This window comes from Columba livia, chromosome 6, assembly GCF_036013475.1.
Source record: "Columba livia isolate bColLiv1 breed racing homer chromosome 6, bColLiv1.pat.W.v2, whole genome shotgun sequence".
Taxonomy (NCBI): domain Eukaryota; kingdom Metazoa; phylum Chordata; class Aves; order Columbiformes; family Columbidae; genus Columba; species Columba livia.
Genome location: NC_088607.1, coordinates 14,886,487 through 14,892,486, shown reverse-complemented (window position 1 = coordinate 14,892,486; position 6,000 = coordinate 14,886,487).

The following is a 6,000-nucleotide window of genomic DNA, read 5'->3' as shown; positions in this document are numbered from 1 at the left end:
AAGAGGGGGTGGGGGAAAACCGGGGCTTGTGGATCATCTCAGCCCCACTCTGTAAAGACCCCTCCTTGGAAGGAGGTTTACAGCCAGAAACAGGGATGCTCAGGGGCTCAGTAGGGGATCCTGTATTTCTGCTCTCACACAACTACTCCAAATCAAACTGGCTCACTGGTGGGCTGCACCAGGCCAGTGAGGAGGGCTCAGCACTGCCCCATGCCCTGCTTGGTGCCAGCAAGCCACAGCTGTGGACCCAAGTGTCACAGGAGCATCCTGGAGGGAGGTGCAGGATGGAGCAGAAGTGACCTCAGTGCTGTCCCAAGGGAGCAACTGTCCAGGGCAAGAAGCTCATGGATTGGGTAGGTGACCATAAAATGAGTCCCATGTAGGGAAACATCTTTCCATGCTGCTACTGAAATGCATATATTGGGGGACTGCATTACGCTGTGACACAGTTCAAAGCCTTCTTGACCATGTGTGGACGAGACCCAACTCTCCTGGTTAGCCTTGGTCTCTCTGTGCTACTCTCTTTTCCATACAGCCTTTCTGACCATGGTGTCCCTGGCATGGCTGCAGCTGAAGGCACCTCCAGGCTGGCTCCTGTTTTTCTGGGGCTGATGGGGAAAGTCAGGTCTAGATCCTGGAGAAGGCACAGAGCAAGGGGATGTGGAGTACCGTCAGTTTTCACAGCCCGTTTCCTGGCCATGATAATAACACTTAGCACTCTGTAGCACCTGGGATGCTCCAAGCACCTACACATCTGCTCTCCATTACCACCCTGCTTCCCATTTGCAAAATCTCTGCCCCCTCCCCATGCATGCCTACAGCAGTAACAGCTCAGCCCCTAGAAATGGCAACACCTCCCATCTTTCCTCCTGGAAATCTCTTTCAGAGTAGGGTACCAGGGAGCTGCAACCACATTCTGCTTTGAGGTCAAGGCCGGAGGCTGCCCTCAAGGACTGGGGTAAGCAATTAGGGGTGGCTTTGCTGCAGAAGACCTTTGGTGGCCAAGTTTTCTGTTTGCCTTTTTCCTAGATTGATATGCAATCTGTATTCTCTGATGTTGTCCCCATGGGCCTGGGGACACATGGCAGCTGTGGCTTAGTACATCAGAGAAGTTCTTGGGAGATACTGAAGAGATATTTGGGGCTAGGTTAATGGGAACCTGCAGATTTTCTGGGTCAGTGTTAGTATGAAAGTTGCACCAGGCTCTAGCAAAGCTTCTTGTCCACCCGTTGGTCCTGTGTCATGTCAGCCAGTGGATGAGAAGGGTTTATGTGTGGATGGGTTGAAGATTCCAACCACTTTTCCAGATTACCTGATTACTAGCCCAGGCTGCTCTGTAATGAAACACTCTTGAGATGTATTGTACTGGGGGAAGAGGGGTTGTTCTTTGGTTTCATGTGACTTACGGCATCTCTACTGTGTTCATAGTGGCTGCAGCACCAGAAGGCCCCTCCAAGGTGTTGGGTTTGATGGCCAGGATATAATCTCTGGTTACAAAGTCCTAGCTCAGAGGCCGGAGGACTCTTCCCTGTGTTGGGAAGAACCATTCCAGCCATGCTCAGGTATTACAACTTTACTGAACTTGTGCTGTTGATCATTGTGGACTGGAAATGGGGTGGCGAGGCTGTCAGAACTTCCCTGGTTCGGAGGATGCCTGATCTGTGGCCCTGCTCCTGTTCAAGTCCTCCATTCAGACACAGAGTAAGCCCTTTCAGCCATGCTTATGGCATTGCAGAGAGTCCCCACTTGCTGGGATGACCTCTCCCGACAATATGGCCAATAGTATTTTGTTTGTTTCTTTGTTTTTCTTAAAGCTTTTATAGGAGAAAGAAAAACTCAGCCTCACTCTTGCTGTGATTATTTTGCCAACACTTTCTGCTGTAATAGCACATCTTGGTGGTTGGAGTCTCTTCTTTTATGAGCTGCTCACAGAGTAAACGGCAGATGTGCTATTTTGTACAGTTGGCTGTAGCAGGTGGCCTAAACTGGCAAGACAGACCAAACCATGAGTCTAGTTGCTACTCCAGCAAAAGAGAGTGCTGGGAAGGGATTTGAAGGAGGGCTGGAAGGTGTCCCTGTGGAATTTAACAGCAAACATGAGAAAAACTCTAACCACAATATAAAAAATCCCCCCAAAGGCTGCTAGAGTAGCTGAAGTGCAGGATGATAAGACCCAGACTGTACTTCAATGGGAAAATTTTGGTTGCTGAGATGTGAAATGGGACCTTGTGTGCTGGCGCTACTTGCATGGTCAGGCCTCAGGATGCGGCTGCGCTCCCCATCACCCCGTGAGAAGCAGATGCCCAGCTGGGAGCCAGCCCTTTGGTAATGGCCTGCGAATTTCCCTCCACTCCGTTAATTGCCGCTTGGCTGCTAGTTACAGCTCCAAGTCAATTGCTGGGAGTGTTGGGCCCTGCAAAACAACCCCTTGAAATCAGTTGTTAGCCCAATTAACAACCAGTTTGGCTTTGGTTCAGGCTGTTAACCATCAAACAGCTAACTGCTGGTAATGATTGATTTCTCAGCAGTTGGGGATGCAGTGGAGGAGCCAACCTGTTTCACAAAATGCCATTAAAGCCAAGACTTTGGGAACGCATCTGGCTCAGACAAACATTCAAGCTGTCCCACACCAGCAGAGCAGGTAAGGTGATGGGCAGGATTTCTATCCATTTTGATAAAAACAGTTGGGTTGTTGTGGTGTGTTAGGATGAACAGGCAACCAGTGGACTAGTGCTGCCACTGCACTGTGTTCCAGGTAGGCATCCAACACTGCTTGTAGGGAAACAACTCATTGCCATGGAGCGTCATGGTGTTCAAAGCCTCCATGGACAGGAACAGATCGGTGTCCAGCTCTCTTCCACAGTTGCTATTCCAGATGGTGAACTTGCAAAGATTAGTTTGTCCTGTTCAGATGTTTGTTTCCCCAAATCACCTGGGCTGTTTCTGTCTGCACAACCAGTCGCAAACTTGTATGTGGAGAGTGGTTCCCATCAGCAAGCCTTGAGAGCAGCCTGAAACACTGGCCTGTGTCTGCTGGCCTGGCCACTGCAGACTCATCTGCAGATGTGAATATCTCTATAAAAGCTGTAAAATACTCTTTGAGTCACAGGGTTCAGGCAGGGGTTTGTTTAAAATTACTGGTCGGGTCTTCATCCAATTCCTTCTGCTGTTTCAGGCCCTGGTTCTCTGCTGTGCGCTGGCAGGTTGGTTTGAACATGTTGCTGGTGTTACATCAAGGGCTTTTTCCCCCAGGATATTTCCCCCCTGATCAAAGGGGCCAATTCAAGCTGTAGCATGTATGAGGAGGAAGACGACAGCCACCTGCTAGGGAAAACCTTTGAAAACACGGAGGATGCACTGCAGAGGTTGACCTTGTGAAATGTACACTCCAATGGTGCCAGGTAACAGAGCAGCACGGTGCAAGGTGTGAGTGCCTCAGCATACACCACCGTGTTCGTCTTGCTTCTGAGGGCACTTGGGGCCTGTTGTCCTGCCAGGGCCTTGGCACTGTGGCCTGAGCTCTGTTTCTGAAGCTGGGTCCTGGTGCCTTTGGGGACTACACAGGCACCCAAGACCCATGTAAATGTTTCAAAGATCTTCCTGCAAGGTTCCTCCAAGTGCAGATCTTGCTTGCCTCAATGCCATTCTTTTGCCGTCCTTTCACAGGAGGCACGGTCATCCCAGATTCCCAGCAGTACATATGCCAGTCTAGCACATTTTCTGTAGTTAGCTGTATTAGATATTCCTCGTGCAAGCAGGACAAAGTCGCTTATTTAATCAAATACCTACTAAAAGTAGCTCTGTGCTCTCCCATGTTGGGATACCTGTGCCACCCTTATTGAGGAGACTGGGGAGGTTGGTTCCAACTGGGACTCCCCCTGAGCTGGGCAGTGCACATGCAGGGAGGTCCTGCATCCCTGGGGTCTGACAGGATTTCTTCCTCCCATCCACACAAGGAGAATCTGATTCTCACAAAGGGAAAAATGAGAAGTTTGGGGTAAGCAGGAGACCTGACAATCCAGTTTTCCCATTCCTTCAGTCTGTGGGCAAATGTTTTATTTGCAGCTTGTCTATTTAATTGGGTGGAATATAGCAGTCCCGGTCTGTGCATCTTCTGAGTGTCTTATTCTCCTTCAGCTGTTGCTAAATGCATCCTTCCAGGAGGTGGTGATGGGTGCCTCTCACGTGCTGAAGTCAGGCGAGCTCTGTCTGCTCAGACTTTTCCTGTATAACAGAGAAGGTCAGTTATAAACAGAAACTGTTGGTTTTGTTGGTGACTTTTTTTAGACATCAGAAATGCTCCATCATCATCAGGCTGGCTTAGCTTTCAGCAGCCAATGCAAATGGATCCAAATCCTCAGCAGAGAATTCAGCAAGGGAAGCAGTGCAGACTTTCCAGGACTATTTTGCTGGAGTCTCGTATTCTTATTCCTCCTTATACTTCGTGCCACCGCAGCCGGTGCTGTTCTGGGCTTTGCCCAGACACAGGGTGAGCCCCGAGGAGCTCCCAGCTGGAGCTGAAAGCAAGTGGCATAGCCCTGTTTTAGAGGAGTGTGGGAAATTGGTTCACAGAAAGAATAAAATCCTGGCAGAGCTATGAATCAGCTGAATCAATTCCCACGAGGCCAAGAAAAGGTGTGGAAGTGGTCCAATGGGGGAAGCAATGTATATATGCAATAATCTGAGCTATAAATGAAGTACAAAACCACAAGACTGATCTTTTTCTAAACCTCAAGTCTGATTCCCCAGCTTTGACTGAAGGTTGGACTCTGTCCCATATCCAAGCTAGAAGGAACCTGCTTTTGTATGTGACCGGATTTCGAGGTCATGGGGATTACTTTGAATGTCTGTCCCAGCCTTCTATAATACTAAGGTGAGAGAATCCTGCTTATTGTATCTCAAGTGAAAGCCTGAGTTCTTGTTTACAGAAAAAGAAGGCTATCCTGCAGGGACTGCACATTTCAGTGTTATTTGGTATTTTTTGTTCAAAATTGCCTAACTTCAACTCACAGGACTTGATCTTCCAGCTCACAGTTTTATCCAACCTCACCAAGCTTCTGCAAGCACTACAAGTGGGTTGTCCAGGTCTCTCCAAGCTCTTGTAGGGATTTTTTTTAAGCTTATTCCAATCTGTCAACATCTCTTGTGAAGTGTAGCCAAGCATTTTGGCTGCAGTATCTGGTGATGGAGCCCATTGTTGGTTTGGCTGTGTCCAGGATCTTGCGGGGAGAAATGCTGCAGTGACCACCCACTGGAGTGACTTCTCTCTGCTCAGGGATGTATTTTCCAAAAGGTTCTCGCAACAACTTTTGGAGCTATTGAAGCTGACTGTGGAGCTGTAACCCTCATTTGGTCTGGACCACTGTAACTCCAGTCTGTTTGGAGAAGAGAGGCATGGATGGACCCTGCAGGAGGTACAGCTGAGATATTACAGTCTCCTGTCTCTTGATTCCTGAGGCAAGGGATACAGCACATCTCTCAAGCAAAGGTAGCATTTATTCTATAATGAATCCTGAAATCCTGAGTCTCACACTTTCCCAGGAGGGCTCCACTTCTGGGTCATTCAAATGTGCAATTGGTGAAGTCTGAGCTATTTTTGCTCTCAGTTGTGAAGAGTAAAGCCGCAGTTGTTCCTATGACTTCACTAGACTGACTCAGGATTAGTTCAAATATGAGAAGAGGTTGGTTGCCTCAACCTAATTATCCTCAATGCCCATATCTGTAATTACCCTACACTAAGCCAGCACAGCAACAGCAGTGAGCATGGAGGTTTTCATATACCTGAAGGTTTTGGCAGAATCTGAATTTGAGGAGCTGATTGCTGTCCCCAGATGTTGGAGAGGTAAGGTGCTGTGGAAAACGCAAATTCCAGAGACTGTGGCTTGTGGCAGTACGTGAAACACCTGCCTCACTGACCCCAATCCCACCACTATCACAACCTGGTTAATCATAAGAAAATTTATTTTCTACTAATTGCTGCTGGCTGATAAAGAGGCACCC